Here is a 15,201-nt window from a genome sequence, read left to right as displayed (position 1 = left end):
GCTCTACTCTTGTTGATGTTAGGGAAAGCCCTCAGGTCTCCTTCACCATGGAAGCAACTCAGGCACAAGTATGAGCAGATCAGCTAGCTTTCAGGTCCGGCTGCACTCAGAGATGTCCAGATGCAGGGCTGCTTGGCAGGTACCCCTGAGCAGCCCTGATCACCCCTTTGCTTCAGCTTTTGTTGGGTTTTCTCTCCTTTACCCCTTTCATGTTCAGCCCTCTTACTATCCTCATACCCGTCCATACAAGCAGCCCCCCTCTGGTTACCCTTTCCTCCAAGGCCCTGGCTGTGCTTGCTTTGTACCCTCAGCTGCCATTTCTGAGATGATTGGCAGGGTCATTCCTACCTAGGTCAGCAATTCCATGGAACTAGGACCTCCTTTTTTAGTACTTGAAGTAATCTGCAATTCCTCCTGTTACTTTGCCAGAGGCACCACAAGTCAGCATGCACCATCTACACACACACATTAAGAGCTGACACAATGAGCTTCAGTGCGGGGGACCCTCAGAAACTTGGGGATTCAGCCAACAGGAACCTCATGAAGTTTTACCAAGACAAGTGGCAACTCCTGCACATGGGAAAGAAGAACCCTGTGCACCAGGACAGGCTGGGGCCTGAGTGCCTCAGGAGTGGCCTGAGGAGAAGGGTGTGTGTGTTGTCACATGAACCAGTGGATTGTGCTCGCTCTGAGTGAGTTCAGATGCCTTTGGGGTTGCATTAAGAGGAGTGTGGCTACCAAGAGAAGGGGCATTAGTATCCCCCTTGACTCAGTACTAGTGTGCCCAGAAGAAAAGCTGGACAAAAGTCCTGGGAAGGGGACAAACTTCCCTGGATTTGCTACCAGGTCTGGCCCATGGCTGTGGACCCTGCCAGGCACCAGGCTCCCTCACAAAGCCCTCCACATGACGGCTGTTAAGGGCATGTTTGCTCTTCTCAGGCCTATCATGTTTATCTTAAGCAGCACAGACAGAGAAACCTTGCTGAGGACTTGGAAAAGCAAAGAGCCTGCTGTGGTGCCTCAGGGAGGAAGGCTGCCTCCTGTCCCACACGCTCTGACATCCTCCTTCTCCAAACAGTGACCCACAGGAGAAACCAGCCCTGAGTGAGGCTCACCAAAGCATCTCAGCGTGTGGCCACGCTTTGTGCTCTTTCATCCCACAGCACTTGCAGCCCGTCTCTGAAAAACACCAAACCCCAAAGCAACCCCCAAGTCCCAGCTGCCCGCACAGCTCTGCCCAGGGCAGAGAGCTGTGGGTGCGGGGCTGCAGAAGTGACTTCTCCAGGGCCCCCTTGGAGAGAGGTCACTGCCTTTGGCACCGTCTGCAGACGTTCCTCAAGGATTTCTCAGGCAGTTCTGGGACAGAACTGGGGGGAAGGGAGGGGACTGCTTTGCAGGACAGTAGGGGAAATCGCTCTGCTCTCTCCCTGCCTCTGCCATCTCCATGGCGATGACCTACTGAGCATCACAGACAGGTCTCCCTGGTGCCACGGCAGAGCCCTCACTTCCCTGCGAGGCCCCGGAGCTGCTGGGCACTGCTCACGCGCTCCCCACCGCTGCCCTGCGGAGCCGCTCCACAACCAGGAGCGGGGACAAGAGGCAGCAGGGCCACGTTGGGGCCCCTCGCCGACAGGCAGAGGAGAGGGGCACCTTGGAGAGTTTTGGGTGACGAGACGCCAAGAGCGTCCTTTGTCCCTGGATGGACAGGAGAGCCAAGGGCAAGGGGGCAAGCGAGATGGAAGGCAGCTGGATCGAGACCATCAGCCCCGACCACGCTTCAGTGACTCTCCCTGGTGAGAAGGCAGTGGCCAACCTCCTCTGTTTTCTGAGAAGAAGCCTTCTTTAATGAAGGACATCCTAGAACTGCTAAAGCCCTGAAGAAACATTAAATCAAAATGTCTTATTTTCTATGTTAATACTGACAATTTGGTGAAAGAATTCAATGTCCATGTATCCCTAACTGAACTGTCCTCATTAGAATACAAAAAATCATGCCCAAAGCTCAAAAAGACCCGTGCCTGGGCAAGGACCCCTTCCCTGAGCATGCACAGTAGTAAAATGGTGTATAAGCAATATTATAATTGTATGTAAATCACTAAGCAATCAGTGCAAAAGTGAAAGTTGCAACCCTTGCAATTTGTTTGCATAATTGCTACTTGGAAAGCAGGCCAGGGTATGCTGGATTTGTGGGAAACCACCGAGCACCCAGGCTTGCACAACTCTGAAGTAAATAAGCAGATGTCTCTCCTGTGTAATTATTGGCTTATTGCACACCGGGCAATGAATCCGCTTTTCGGAAAACAGAGGGAGGGAAGGAAAAGGGAAGGAGGAAGAGAAGAAGGGAAGGAGGGAGGGGAGGAGCAGAGGAGGCCAGGGCAGCCCTGGGGGCCCAAGGGCTGCTGTTGCTAGGCAGCACCTGGGGGGAGGGGCAGGAGGAGGCCACGTGACCTGCAGCTGTTGCCATTGCCAGGCAACGCCGGGCGGGGTTTCCCTCGGCCCTGGGGGAGGTGTCCCCACCCTGGGGCAGTTGGGCCTGGCTGGGGCAGCCGTGGTGGGGTGGTGTGTGGGGCCGGGAGCGTCGGGGAGCTGGGCCCCCCACAGCCCCTGGCGCTGCTGCCCCAGCGGTCTGGGGTCTCGGGGGAGCGGGGCCCATGCCCAGGCCCTGCGCCCGGTGGCTGCCGGCAGGAAGGGGCGGCCAAGGGCCCTCGCTGGGCGCCACAGGCCGGACCCGGCTCCTCCCAGCAGCTCTGGTGCTGACCTGGCTCTTCAGGGCAGAGCTGAGGCTCTTCATGTGCCTGGTCTTCGCCCCGGGGGCTCCTCGGGAGCGGGATCCCCAAATCCCCGTGGCTTGTGGTGCGGCTCCTGCTGCTGCCCTTAGACCTCCTCCGCACGCCCCGTGCACACGGGCTGGGGAGCCCCTGGGCCAGGAGCACGGTCGGGAACGGGGCTGGAGGAGGAGACAGGCCGGGCTGCGCTGTCAGGGACAAGGCAGGGAAAGACCAGCCTGTAACCAGCTGCTTGTCCATACGTGACCGGACCCTTTGATCCCCTTTTCCTTCTGCTTTCCCTCACCTGTTCCTCCCCAAACCGCCCTGATGCCTCCCTCTCCCTGCCCTTGGTTCCTCCCCTGAACTTCCTGTACCAAGTTCTGCACCATCCCAGGCTGCTCCTCCCTGCGTCCCATCCCACATCCCGCTGTCCCGCGGGCAGTGACTTTCTCAGCCTGGCCAGAGACCCCGGGGCCTTTCTGGTGAGGTGTCGGGATGGGTGTCACCCATCCATGGGGCTGGGGCCTCTGTGGTGGCCACCTCGGGAGGAGCCGGGGCAGGTGCTCTGCTTGTCCCAGCGGGTTATTGGGCTTCCCCCGCCAGTCGAGGTACCTCTGGGCATCTCTGTGTCCGTGGGGCCTTTTGGTGCACAACCTAACACAGGCTTTTGCTGTGACAGCCGCAGGCTCTGCTTCCTTCCCTGTGTGGTAATTGCTTAAAAACCCCCACAAAGCTGAAAAAATTCCGGGGTTGCTATGGATGTGAAGGATAGGAGACATTGCTCAGATCAGTGCTGTCAGGCAGCTTGGAGGCAGCTCTTTTACAGCGCCACATGTCTATGAACCTGGAGCATTTCCTTCTGTTCCTCCTCAGCCAGCAGAGGAGACATGGAACGAGCATATTTTATAGGGTGTCTTTGCTGATAATTCCCTGTAGTCAGGTGTTATAACTGATGACCCAACACGTGCCTGAGAGCAGTGCAAGGGAACCGCACAGCTCATGATGGGGGAAAACCAGGAACAGGCTGGATCGTGTCTGTTTGTATAGCAGGAATCGGAAAGTAGGAGGCATGGGGCAGCATGGCACTGAGACCCTCCAGCTGGCTCTGAACAAGAGTTGCCTCAGGAGTGGGAAATAAATATAATATGTGCTGCATTTTTCGTCTGCGTTTCGAAGTGGCAGATAGGGCTTGCTCGCCTCAATCTTTGAGACAGTGCACTGAGAGAAGACTTGCAGTTTGCCCAATACCGATGTCAGGACAGAGCCAGAGCTTCTGCATCATCTCAGCCCGTGTGCTCTCCTTAAAACACATACAGCTGTTTGCAAGAGCATTTACCTGGGTGACTTGCAGAGCAGTTCCCCAACACTGCATCCATGACTAGAGCTTCTGTAGTTCAGTTTGAATCAAACACCAGAAATGACGAAGAGGACTCCGCAGTTCCCATTAAAAAATACAATACCTGGCCCTGTCCCTGCTGGGAAGATCCTACTGCCTGGCAGCCAGGTGCAGGCCAGGAGGCAATGCGCGGCCCGGCGACCCTTGGCCTCCCCCGGCACCTTTGGCTCAGCTCTCCCTGGCCAGGTGCCAGCACCAGCCTGGTCTTGCTGGGGGGGCCATGCCCCAGCTGATGGGGAGCAGGGGGCCTCCTGCCAGGCTAGTGCCTCCTCCTCCTCTTTGGTCCCTGGGGGAGGGCAACCGGGTGCGGGGTGGGCTGCCCCTCTGGGGGGTCCCCCTCCATGGGCTCCTCCTCCTCCTCAGGGGGGTCCAGCTCCAGGGGCTCTGGGGTGGCTGCACTGGTCTGGAAAAGGGCGGTGTGTTGGTCCCAGATGGTTGTGCCTGCCTTTCTCCACTCCCACAGCCGCTTTGCCTGGTTCATGGCTGGAGCACTGCTGGCAGGCAGGAGTGGAGAGCTCGATCCTGGGCCCTCTCCCACCACCAGCCTCTTAATGGCTCTGGAACAGCGGTGCTGAGGTCACTGCTGACACGAGGAGGCCGTGGTGACAGCATGCCTGGCTCGGTCCCCACCCGCAGGGGCCCTGCCTGGCTCTACTGCATGGTGGGATGCTGGGGGCTGAAGGGTGCCTCCTTGGGGAAGGGGCTGTGGTGCTGGGGGCTGCTCTCCTGGAGACCCTTCCCACGGACCATCTCGCCTGGCCGAGGGAACGGCTGCTCCTGCACCAGGGAAGTGCCTGCAGCCTGCCCAGCGTGGGCCATGGGCTCCAGCCCCGTCCTGTGCTGGGCACCTCTGCTGCAGTCGCTCCCGGGTGTCCCTGCCTGTCCCAGAGCCCTGGGAAGCCCCTGCTGGGGGCCAGCCCTCCCGGCACAGTCTCACCAGTGCCGAGCAGAGGAGCAGCCCCATTGCCCTCGACCTGCTGGCTGTGCGCTGATGCCTCCTGGGAGGTGGCTGTCCTTCCTGCAGGGCATTAGCAAAGCCTTTTCCCACAGCTCTTTCCTCCTCCCCACAATCTTCTTGCTAATGGGTCAGTGCAGGAGAGGACTTTCCCCTCCCTTCAAGCCTGCTCAGCCCCTGCAGCAACCTCCTCTGTCGGGAGCTGCCTTTTCTGCAGAGGTGAAGAGCTTCTCTACCAAGGAGTTTCTGGGTCCTGCCGTGCTGTAGCTACTGCTGTCGATGTCTTGCCCAAAGGAAAGAAGTGGGGAAGTTGTGTAATAGAGACTATTTTCTTCCCCTTTCTCATTCTGCTGGTATCTGGTCAGATGAGCTGAGCAAGTGCAAAAGGCTTTTTGTCTCCCCGCATTGCAAGGGATTCTCAGGATGGTGGTGATGATGCAGACAGAAGAGGCCAGGCTCAGTAGAAATGGGAAAAGAGCTTCTATAAAAGAGATCAAGGAACTCAGCAGCAGGATCACTGTAGGATCATCACAGGAGTGATTAATGATGGGCATGAGTTCACACAAGAAACTGTCTGTCTCACTAGCACCAGAGAGACTTAGCTGTGACGTAAGGCACATGATTAGGGTACAAGCCACACATCCACCAATGTGGCTCACAGCTGCGAGGTCAAGATGGAATTTGATATTTGCTGCTGAGATTCCTGCAGAGATTTGCCCCTTGCTCAGTACCAGGGGTAGACCCGTCTTGCCAGAAGATAACATTATGCACAGGCCAAGAAACCAAAACAATGAAGCTGTGCAATGCAGACCTACACAGAAACAGTGTACAAGGACACCAAGGCAGAAGACATGACCCCTGATGTGATCATGCAGCTGACATGCCCCGGATGAGCACAGTGTCCCTGTGGAGATGGTCCCCCTCACGCCGTCCCTTCAGAGGCATCCCCTCAGGCCCCTTTAGGACTCACACCTGGAAACAGAGAGGAGGTGATCCTGGCCTCTGCTCCTCCTGGCATCTCTGCTGCCCCACAGCCTCGCTCTTCAGTGCCGTCCGTAGCTCCCGCAGCAGTGTTTCCTCCAAACGCTCCCCTCTGGCCCCAGGCTCACCCAGCCCCTTGCAGCCATTTCTCTCTTCCTCCCATCACCAACTCCTCCCTCAGTCCCTCTCTCTCTGCACCTCTTTTTGCTGAAATCCCACCGACAGTTAATGGGGGTGGGGGGTGGGGGGTGACTAGGACAGGAGATAGCACACACTCTCACCCCCCTCCGCTCTCTCTAGGCCTCCCGAGGGAAAAGTGGACCAGGAAAACCTCAGGCAAAGAAGGCCCTGAGGGCCTCTGCCCTTTCCGTGGGGTTCAGGATACGGAATTATTAACAGATTTCGCCTTTCCACTTTTCATTTCTTTGCAGCAAGAAATAGTGTACTCAGCTTTACACACTGCATTTATGAGGCATCATCTCCTTTCTGAAGTCTGGTTTCAAAGCTGGAAGTTGTGGATGAATACCTTCCTTTTGGAAAAGCTCTGAAGCATGGAGTGTTTGAGGTGGATTAATGCATAGGACAAGAAGAGCTGGAAGTCACTGCACAAAACATCGCTGGTTCAGCCCACTTCCAGTTAACTCCAGCTCACATTTGGTTTCCCAGTAAGAGCAGAGCAGGGTGTTACAGTGTTTCCCGGCCAGCGTAAGTCTTTGCTAGAGGCAGCTCAATCCATCGCCAGACATGTTAAGATGGAATGGCAGCTTTTAGGCTACAGCTGAAAACAGGAGTTTGGACAAGCACAGCATCCCCCTGGCACCCCCCGTCAGTCCTACATCAGGCAGCTGAAATTCCATGACCAAGTCAGTCTCTTTCCAAGGAAAAATCACAGGTGGAGGAGTCAGGGTTCTCAGCTGTGCTTTTTATTGTTAAAGGCAGGGTGAGCTCGGTGGCAAGTATTTGGCAGGCAAACGTCCTCCACAGCGAGGTGGAGTCACAGCTGGCTGTGCAGTGTGCCTGCACATGCCATTCCAGATGTGTGCAGCGGTGCCCCGGGAGAAGGGTGGTGCTGCAGGGTTGGACATTTGCCGGTCTGCACGGCGCCCAGCGTCCCTGTCACTCTCCACCCCACGCAGTGCAAGGCCAGGGGTATCAGAAGGGTGGTGGCCACGCTGGGCAGCTCCCAAAGGTGGACGCCAGCCTGCAGGGCAGGTCCCGGCTGATGCTGTCCCTCGTGAGCAGGACCAGGCAGAGCAACACGAGCTGCAGGCAGGCGAGGAGCACAAACAGCTTCCTGCAGGCCAGGAGAGGGTTAAGACAGCGGAGGGGAGAAATCTGTCTCATCTGTTTCCAGACATCACCTGCAGATGCCACCAGGCCAGCAACTGGCACCCTGCATCATGCTGGGCACACCACCCCCCTGCCCCGTTCCTGGGCCTCAGCTTAAGTGCCCAAGCATCTCGGCTCTGCTCTTCATCTCCCTACTGAGCCCAGAAACAACCAGCACCTCCGCAACCCCGGGAGAAGGGATCCTGAGCTGTGTCCGTGTTGAGAAGGGAGAAGCTGATGGATGCCTTGGGACCGCCAGCCTGGGCATCCCACCCCCCGCACACCAGCCCTGGCACGCCGAGCCCCACGCGGCAACTCACTGCAGCCAGAAAGTGATGCCCTGCCTCTTTGCCACCAGCTGCTCCTCCTGCAGGTCAAGGCACAGCAGGACACGTGTCGGTGTGGGCAAGACTGCTGGGCCTTGGGGGCTCAGACCCCCACCCTCATCCCCACTGAGACCAGTGCCCCCAAAGCCAACGGGTGCCCTGCACACCCTTTCTTCCCCAAGGCCCACGTCGGGCTTGTCCGTCCTACCAGCCTCACAGCCACCATCTCCCGCATAAGTGACGTGGACAGCCTGGCCGCCTGCTCCGTCTTCCCCCTGTTGTGGGCACCACAGGCAGCTGGGGTGTGAGGAGCGAGCTCGGCCGGCATTGGGACCACCAGACGGGCAACAGGGACCCGGGGTGCTGGACAGGCTCTGCTGGGGCTGAGGCAAGGCACCCCAGGCTCCCAGCATCAAAAACACCCTTCCCTCCACTCCCTTCCCACGTCAGGCTCGGAGGGCATTTAGGAGAGGCTTGGAGCTCTTCAGAGCTGTTCAGAGCTGCTTCAAAGAGCCAACCAGTGTGCGGGTTGTTTGTTTGTTTTTCTTTCCATCAGGTACTTTGGAAAAGGCACTGGGCCCTTGCGAGAAGGTTTGGAGGACTCGAAGGGAGGCTGAAAGCTGTTGCAGAGCCCCTTAGGGCTGCCCAGAGCTGTTCAGCACTCGGCAGAGGATTTTAGAGCTTGTGCGAGTGGTCGACCGCTGCTTAGGGAAGGTCTGAAGCCACGCAGAGGCTGTTGGGAGTGCTCCAGAGGCATTCTAGTGGGGTTGGGAGCAGCTTAGATGTCATCGGAGGAGGATGAGATCAGGGGCTCTGTTGTCCGGGATTGGCACAGCCCTTCCCAAGCTGGGACTGGGGACACAGAGACCTGGGAGCTGCACAGAGCCCCGCCCCACAGGTTGGGCGCGGGGGCCTGTCCCCACTCACCCCACTGTCTGCCCTTGGAGGCCCTCGCGTCTCTCCCGGAGGCACTCGCATTCTTTCCTCAGCACCTGGACGAAGGAAGGGCCCTGCTCAGTAGTCCACGCCAAGCCCACCGTGAGGGGGCTTTCCCCACACAAAGACCTCGTCCTGCCTTGCTTCCTACACCTAGTACCTTCTCGATCTCAGCCTGCTCCCGCAGGGCCTCTGCCAGCTTGGCTGCTGACTGCTTCTCCTGCAAAGCAACCGGGCCACGTTGCAAAGAGCCCAGGTGGGACTGGCGATGCCCAGTCAGTCTGCAGGGCGCTGCGAGGCCAGCCAGGGCCAGGGAGGCAGGGACACAGGCGTCCTTGGGGCTGGCACCACACCCAGCAGCTCTGCCCACCTAAGCGGTGTTTTCACGGGGGTTACAGACCTGGTGGAGCTCCTTCCGGGCCGCGTCTCCCTCGGCCTTCACCTCCGTCAGCTCTGCCTGGGAGAGAAGAGGCAGTGGGAGCATCTCGGTGGGGGGAGCTGGAGGACCCGCAGGGACCAGTGTGGGCTCTAGGCCCGGGGCCCTGGCTGAGACTGGGCGTCCCCAAACCACGCAGTCCCCCCACCCCTCTCAGGGTCCCTGGGGGAGCCAGCTGGACAGCGGAGCATCTGCCTCACCTGGAGCTGCGGGAGGACTTCTTTGGTCCTCTCCAGCTGCTGGGAGCTCTGGGCATGCTGCGCTGCCAAGGCGAAGTGCTGTGGAGATGAACCGGGGGTGAGGGCCAAGCGCGAGGGGGTCGTGGGGCAGCCAGAGGGGTGTCCGAGGGGGTGTTGGCACGGGGCTCTCGGTACCTCGGTGGTGAGCTCCTGCAGGGTGGTGCGGAGCTCCTCTTTCTCCTGCTCCTGCAGGGATGGGGACAGTGCTGGGGAGCAGGCCTTGGAGCCCCCCGTGCACACGCCCGGGCATCCCCAGCACCTACCAAGCCCCGGAGCTGCTCCTGCATTGCAGCTGTCTCCTGCTCGCTCTCCTTCAGGCAGCTCAAGAGGGTGCTGAGCTCTTCCCTCAGCCCCACGTCGGGCTCCTCAGCCCCCTCCCAGGAGCGCTGCAGCCTGCGGGGTTGAGGAGAGGGGAGGCTGCTGAGTGCAGACCCCCGGGGCAGAGATCAGGCACCCAGGCAGGCGGGTAGCACCCAGAGCCCTCCGGGACGGGTGGCAGGGCCCGCCCCCCACCTCCACCCAGCCCCGCAGGGCCCCCATCGAGGGCCAAGGCGTGCAGGGGCTGCAGACAGCCTCCGGGACCCGAGTCTCAGCCCCGAGCAGGATGGAGCCATGCCCACCTATCCATCCCTTCTTCCAACGCGCTGCTAGCTGCTCGCAGGACGCCACAAGCCTGCTCCTGCTCCAGCAGCTTCTCCAGCAGGTCCCGGCGTTCATCCTGGTGCCGCCGCAAGCAGAGCTGCAAGTCCTCCAGCTCCATGGGCACAGGCATGCACTGCAGGCCGAGGGGCCGGCAGCTCCTCTGGGCCAAAGGCGCTTCACCCCCTCAGCCCGAGAGAGCCCTTCTCCCAGGGGCCGCAGGCAGCTCGGTGTCCCGAATGCCAAGGATGCTGCTCTGCCCCACTGTGAGGTCGCCCCAGCCCGCCCCGCCTTGCCCTGCCCCGGGCTGCTGTGACACGGCTGCTCTTCTCTGACCTCACTGCTCCTCTCTGGCAGCACCGCTGTGGGGCTGCTGGAGCCCGAGGGGGACCCGGGGGTTGCAGAGGCCTCAGCCCCACCCAGGGCTGTCTAGACACGGCCACCTCGACAGCAGCCCGCAGGGACGTGCATTGGTGAGGGCAAGACTGCTGGGCTTTGGGGGCTCAGACCCCCACCCTCATCCCCGCCGAGAGCTTGTGTAGAGAACTGGTACTAAATGCAATGTTGTCTCGACATTGCTGCTGCTGCTGCAGAGCTGCTACTGCCAAGGCGCGTCGGGCAATGCTGCACCAGCGTCCCCGGGAGCCGTCCGCGAGGTAAACAGCCTCGTGCACCTGCATGGGGGAAAAAGGGCGTGAAAAGGGCAGAAGGTCGCCTCTAGGGGAACAGCATGTCTGGCACAAACTGCACGTACACATTTGCCATCTGCGCATGAGCAGGAGACCCCCAGATGCCCCAGCCCGTTTCTGGAAGGTTCCGAGAGGGCGGACTGCGCATGACAGTTAATCTGCATGGGAAGTGAGGAAGCACCGCCCAGAGGTGGGGCAAGAACCTATAAAAACTGCAGACTGTGTGAATGGGGGGGGCTTGCTTGGGACGACTGAAGATCTCGGGCGGAGTCAGCAGAACACCATCGGACTCGGAGTGGTGGTAGCTAGTTTCTTTTCTCCTTTTCCAACTTTCTCTGTCTTTTCCCCTTACCCTTGTTCCCCTCTCCTCTTTGCCTTTCCCCACCTTTTCTCCCCACTCCGTTGAAAATAAAGGTAAAAGGTTGTACGACATTTGACCGGTTTTAGGGTCTTAATCTCGTCCTTGGGATCATAACGAAACCTTCCCGATATTGGATCGAGACAACAGTCACATGCTTGAGGGCTGCCATTCAGAGGGAGCTCAGCCGGGAGGAGGAATGGGCTGTCAGGAACCTTGTGAAATTCAGAAGGACAAATGCCAGGCCCTGCACCTCGGAGAGACCAACACCCTGGAGCGATACACACTGGGGAGTCCCTGGCTGGGCAGGAGCTCTGAGGAGAAGGACCTGGGAGTCTTTGTGGGCAGCGAACTGAACATGAGCCAGCAGCATTCCTTGGCAGACATGGAGGCCACGGCATCCTGGCCTGCATGAACCTGAGCAAAGCCAGGAGATCAGTGGAAGTGACTATCCCCCTCTACTCAGGCTTCTTAGAGCACATCTAGATTCTGCATCCAATTGGGGCCCCGTGCAGAAGAATGCTGTTGATCACTCTGAGTGATTTCAGTGGCCAGACCCCAAGGTGCTTGGGGACTGGAGCACTTGCCCTGGGAGGAGAGGCTGAGGGAACAGGGCTTGTTCAGCCTGGAGAAGGGAAGGCTTTTGGGGTGACTCTTAGCAGATTCCCAACTCAAGGTGGCCACCCATAGTGAACCAGCCTTTTATAGGGATTCATGGCAGAAGAATGAGAGGAAGTGGTTAAAAACTAAGATTGGATAGCAGGGAGAAAAATCAGTGAGGATAATGAAGCATTTGAAGAGGTTATGGCCTCTCTATTCTTGGAGGCTTTCAGGATGCTGTTGGACAAAGCCCAGAGGAACTCTAGTGTGACTTCAGTGTTGATCCCGATGAGAGCAGGAGGTTGGACTAGAGACCTCCCAAGATCGCTTCCAACTGAAAGGGATGGGTGATTCTGGCATCTCTGGTGATAGCTACTGCGATTCTTGCACTCCTGAATTCCTTTTCTGCATGTGTTTTAGCACCACTCGTAGCATCCCCAGAGCCTGCCCCTCCTCGTAGTGCAAGGAGGTACATACACTACAACATGATGTCAAATGGGTGTGACATATGCAGAAAGTCATGGCATGACGGTGATTGCACTCTAACAGGCCTAAGGTCCTCTGCAGATCCTGTAAAATCCAGAAGGATTAGAAAATCCATTAAACGACCTAGGAAGACATTTGTACACTTGACTTTGTCAGTGTGGGAGGCTGAGGGAGCTGGGTTTGTTCAGCCTGGAGAAGAGGAGGCTTTGGGCAGACCTAATGAGAACCTGCCCATACCTACCAGGAGGTGATCAAGAAGATGGAGCCAACCTCTTCACCACTCTGCACCATGAGAGGAGGAGTCCCAGGATGAGGCATTAGCTGAAACAAGAGAGGTTCAGGCTGGGGATAAGCAAAAACATTTTACCCATCCAAAGAGTGAAGCACTGGGGCAGGTTGCCCAGACAGGTTGTGCCACCTCCATCCTCAGAGGTTTTCAAGACCTAAATGACTAAAGCCCTCAGCAACCTGGCTGGATCTGACAGCTGAGCCTGCTGTGAGAAGCATGTTGGGCTAGAGACAACCGGAGGTCCCTTCCAGCCTGAATGATTTGGCATTTCCTTCCACCCTGGGTCTTCCCTTGTTGACCTTAGGGAAAACGTTCAGCTTCCCCATGGCCATGGAAGTACATCAGACAAAAGTATGAGCACATCAACTGCATGTGTCTTGTCCTGCTCTGGTCAGAGCAGTTCAGATTCAGGGCTGCTTGGCAGGTGCCCCCAGGTGGCCCTGATTTTTCATTGGCTTCACCTTTTATTGCATTTTCCCCTCTTTTCACCTTACAGGCTCTTCTCTTTTACCACCCTGATCTCCTCCCATGCAATCAGTCCTCCTCTGTTTACCCTGTCCCCACTGACCCTGGTCTTGCTTGCTTTGTACCTTCCTTTGGCTTCTCTGGGATGGCTGCCATGCTCATTTCCACCATTTCCAGCAGTTCCTTTACAATACCACCGCCTTTATTATCTGTAGTGTCCTGCAGTTGGTCATGCTGTTATCCTGTCAGAGGCATGGCAAGATAGGATGAGCCATCTGCACACACACACATTCACAGCTGACACAAAGGAGCTTGAATTCAGAGGGACCTTGAGAAGCTTGGAGATGAGGCCAAGAGAAACCTCCTGAAGTTGTGAAAGGAGAAGCAGCAGGTTGGGCCTTGGGGGAGTGACCCTGAGGAGAAGGGCCTGGACATCAGGAGGGATGCTATATGGGTCTGTGGTGCATGCTCACCACAGATCAGACCAGCTGCATACGAGGCTGCATTAGGAAGCGTGTGCCCGCCTAGACAAGGACAGTTATTATCGCCCTCCACTCAGTACAAGAGTGGCCACATCTGGAATCGTTCATCCACGTGTGTTACAGCCAGTGCTGGAGGAATGGGGAGGACCTGGAGAGAGTGCAGACGAGGTCTGCCAAGATGGGGCTTGTTGCCTGCAGCACATGAGCTGTACAGGGAGGACAAGGGGCCTGGGCTCCATTATCCTCATGAAGCAGAGGGTAAGGGCAGTAGAGTAGTAGCCCATGAGTGCTTGAAGGGTGGTTTCAGAGATGGTGGCCCTTTTCTTGGTGGTGGGAAGCAGCATGAGAAGGGGAAAGAGCCACAGTCTTCAGCTTGTGAGGTTCAGAATGGATGTTAGAAAAAGAAATGCCCCTTGAAGGGTAGTGCTGTGGTGCAAGAGGTCAGGCAGAGGGAGTCTGTGGTGAGACCCTGGCTTTGTGTTTCAAGGAAAAGCAAAGGAGGGTGGAGAGACATCAGTAAAGGTGGGCAGATCCCTGGGTGAGAGCAAGGTGGGGAAGCAGGCTGGGTGTCTACAGGCTGCAGTGGAGAAGGGGCAGGCATGGGACAGTGTAGGACAGCCTGGATGGGAGATGGCCAGGGGCACTGCCAAGGCTGAAAGCTTCTGACAGGACTGAGATCTTTGTCCTCTTGTCTATGGCTCCTGTATCTGCCACTGCGGCCTGCCAGAAGACACCATTTCCTTGTAGTCTGGGGCCTTGTTTCCTCCTCCTGTTGGGGGGGCCTGCATGGTGCCATCTCATTCCCTCACTCAGTGTGGCACACCCCCACCCTCACACTGTGCCCCCACAAAGAGCCCTGAGCAAAGCAGGAGGGAAACCATCACCCTACTCAAGGACAAGTGCTTGGCCATGTGGTGTGAGAAAACACACCTAGGCTGACTTGGCATCAGAGCCACCTGCACATTTCCTTTCCCTGCCTCTAACAACTGCCTCCAGCTCTCCTCTCTCATCAGCCCCTGGAGAGGCCCTGTGAGTAATGGCCCTCAGGGGGACCCATTAATGCTCCAATAAACTTTGGGATTTGCTTCTGAATGCAACTTCTTCAGAGGTTGCTTCACTGTCCTCTCAGAATCTGAGGTTCATGGACTCACCACTAAATACTCCTGAGGGGTCATTGCAATACAAAATGCCCTGATGAGCTCCTAATTATCCCCATAATTTTCCTCAGTTCTTCAGATCTGGTGTGGTGAATTGGAGAGGTTTCAGGAGTGTCTTTACAAGAGGAAGAAGCATCAAAAAAAAAAAAAAACACACAAGGGATTCCTGCTTTTAAAGTTTTCTTTACTGTACAGCTTACAGAACAAGTGATATCCACATTCTCTGATTCATAGTGACTCAGAGGGTCTCCCACTGATTCCTGATGTGTGAGAAAAGCAGTATTTTTGACAGCAGACATGTATGAACAGCCTTCCTCCTCCCCTCCCCAGCCCCACCATTTCTCTCTTCAGCCACTGGGGACCTACATCACTCTTGTAAAAAGCAAACCTTTTTCCACTCAAGTCCGTAGCTGAGTGTTACAGCCTCTATGCACCAATTCCCACCTGCTTCCCTTACAGAACTAGCTACAAAGAGACGCAGGAGGATAATTCTGAACTGTGATCAAAACAACAAAACATGATACATTTGAATGAAAAATAAGATACACTCCTTAACCGCATGCTAAGTCCAAGGTGCCTCCAGGGAGGTCCACTTTCCACAAGGAATAGCCTTGCTAGAAATATTTTTGACAGCTAGACAGGAAAGGAGAGATAGCAACACAATTCAGTT

The 15,201-nt window shown here is 57.0% G+C and overlaps 1 long non-coding RNA gene across 1 annotated transcript; it reads right to left on the bottom strand.

Moving 5' to 3' along the window:
- Positions 1-7,007: 7,007 nt before the first annotated feature.
- Positions 7,008-8,712, bottom strand: LOC135324515 (uncharacterized). The gene is made up of 2 exons (XR_010385886.1): positions 7,750-8,712; positions 7,008-7,394 (listed from the first exon to the last, which is right to left on the bottom strand). It is a non-coding gene; the product is annotated as an uncharacterized LOC135324515 (long non-coding RNA).
- Positions 8,713-15,201: the final 6,489 nt, after the last annotated feature.

This window comes from Dromaius novaehollandiae, chromosome 32 (genome assembly GCF_036370855.1).
Source record: "Dromaius novaehollandiae isolate bDroNov1 chromosome 32, bDroNov1.hap1, whole genome shotgun sequence".
NCBI lineage: Eukaryota > Metazoa > Chordata > Aves > Casuariiformes > Dromaiidae > Dromaius > Dromaius novaehollandiae.
Note: the sequence above shows the minus strand (reverse complement) of the source record. Positions and strands in the feature narration are given on the sequence as shown.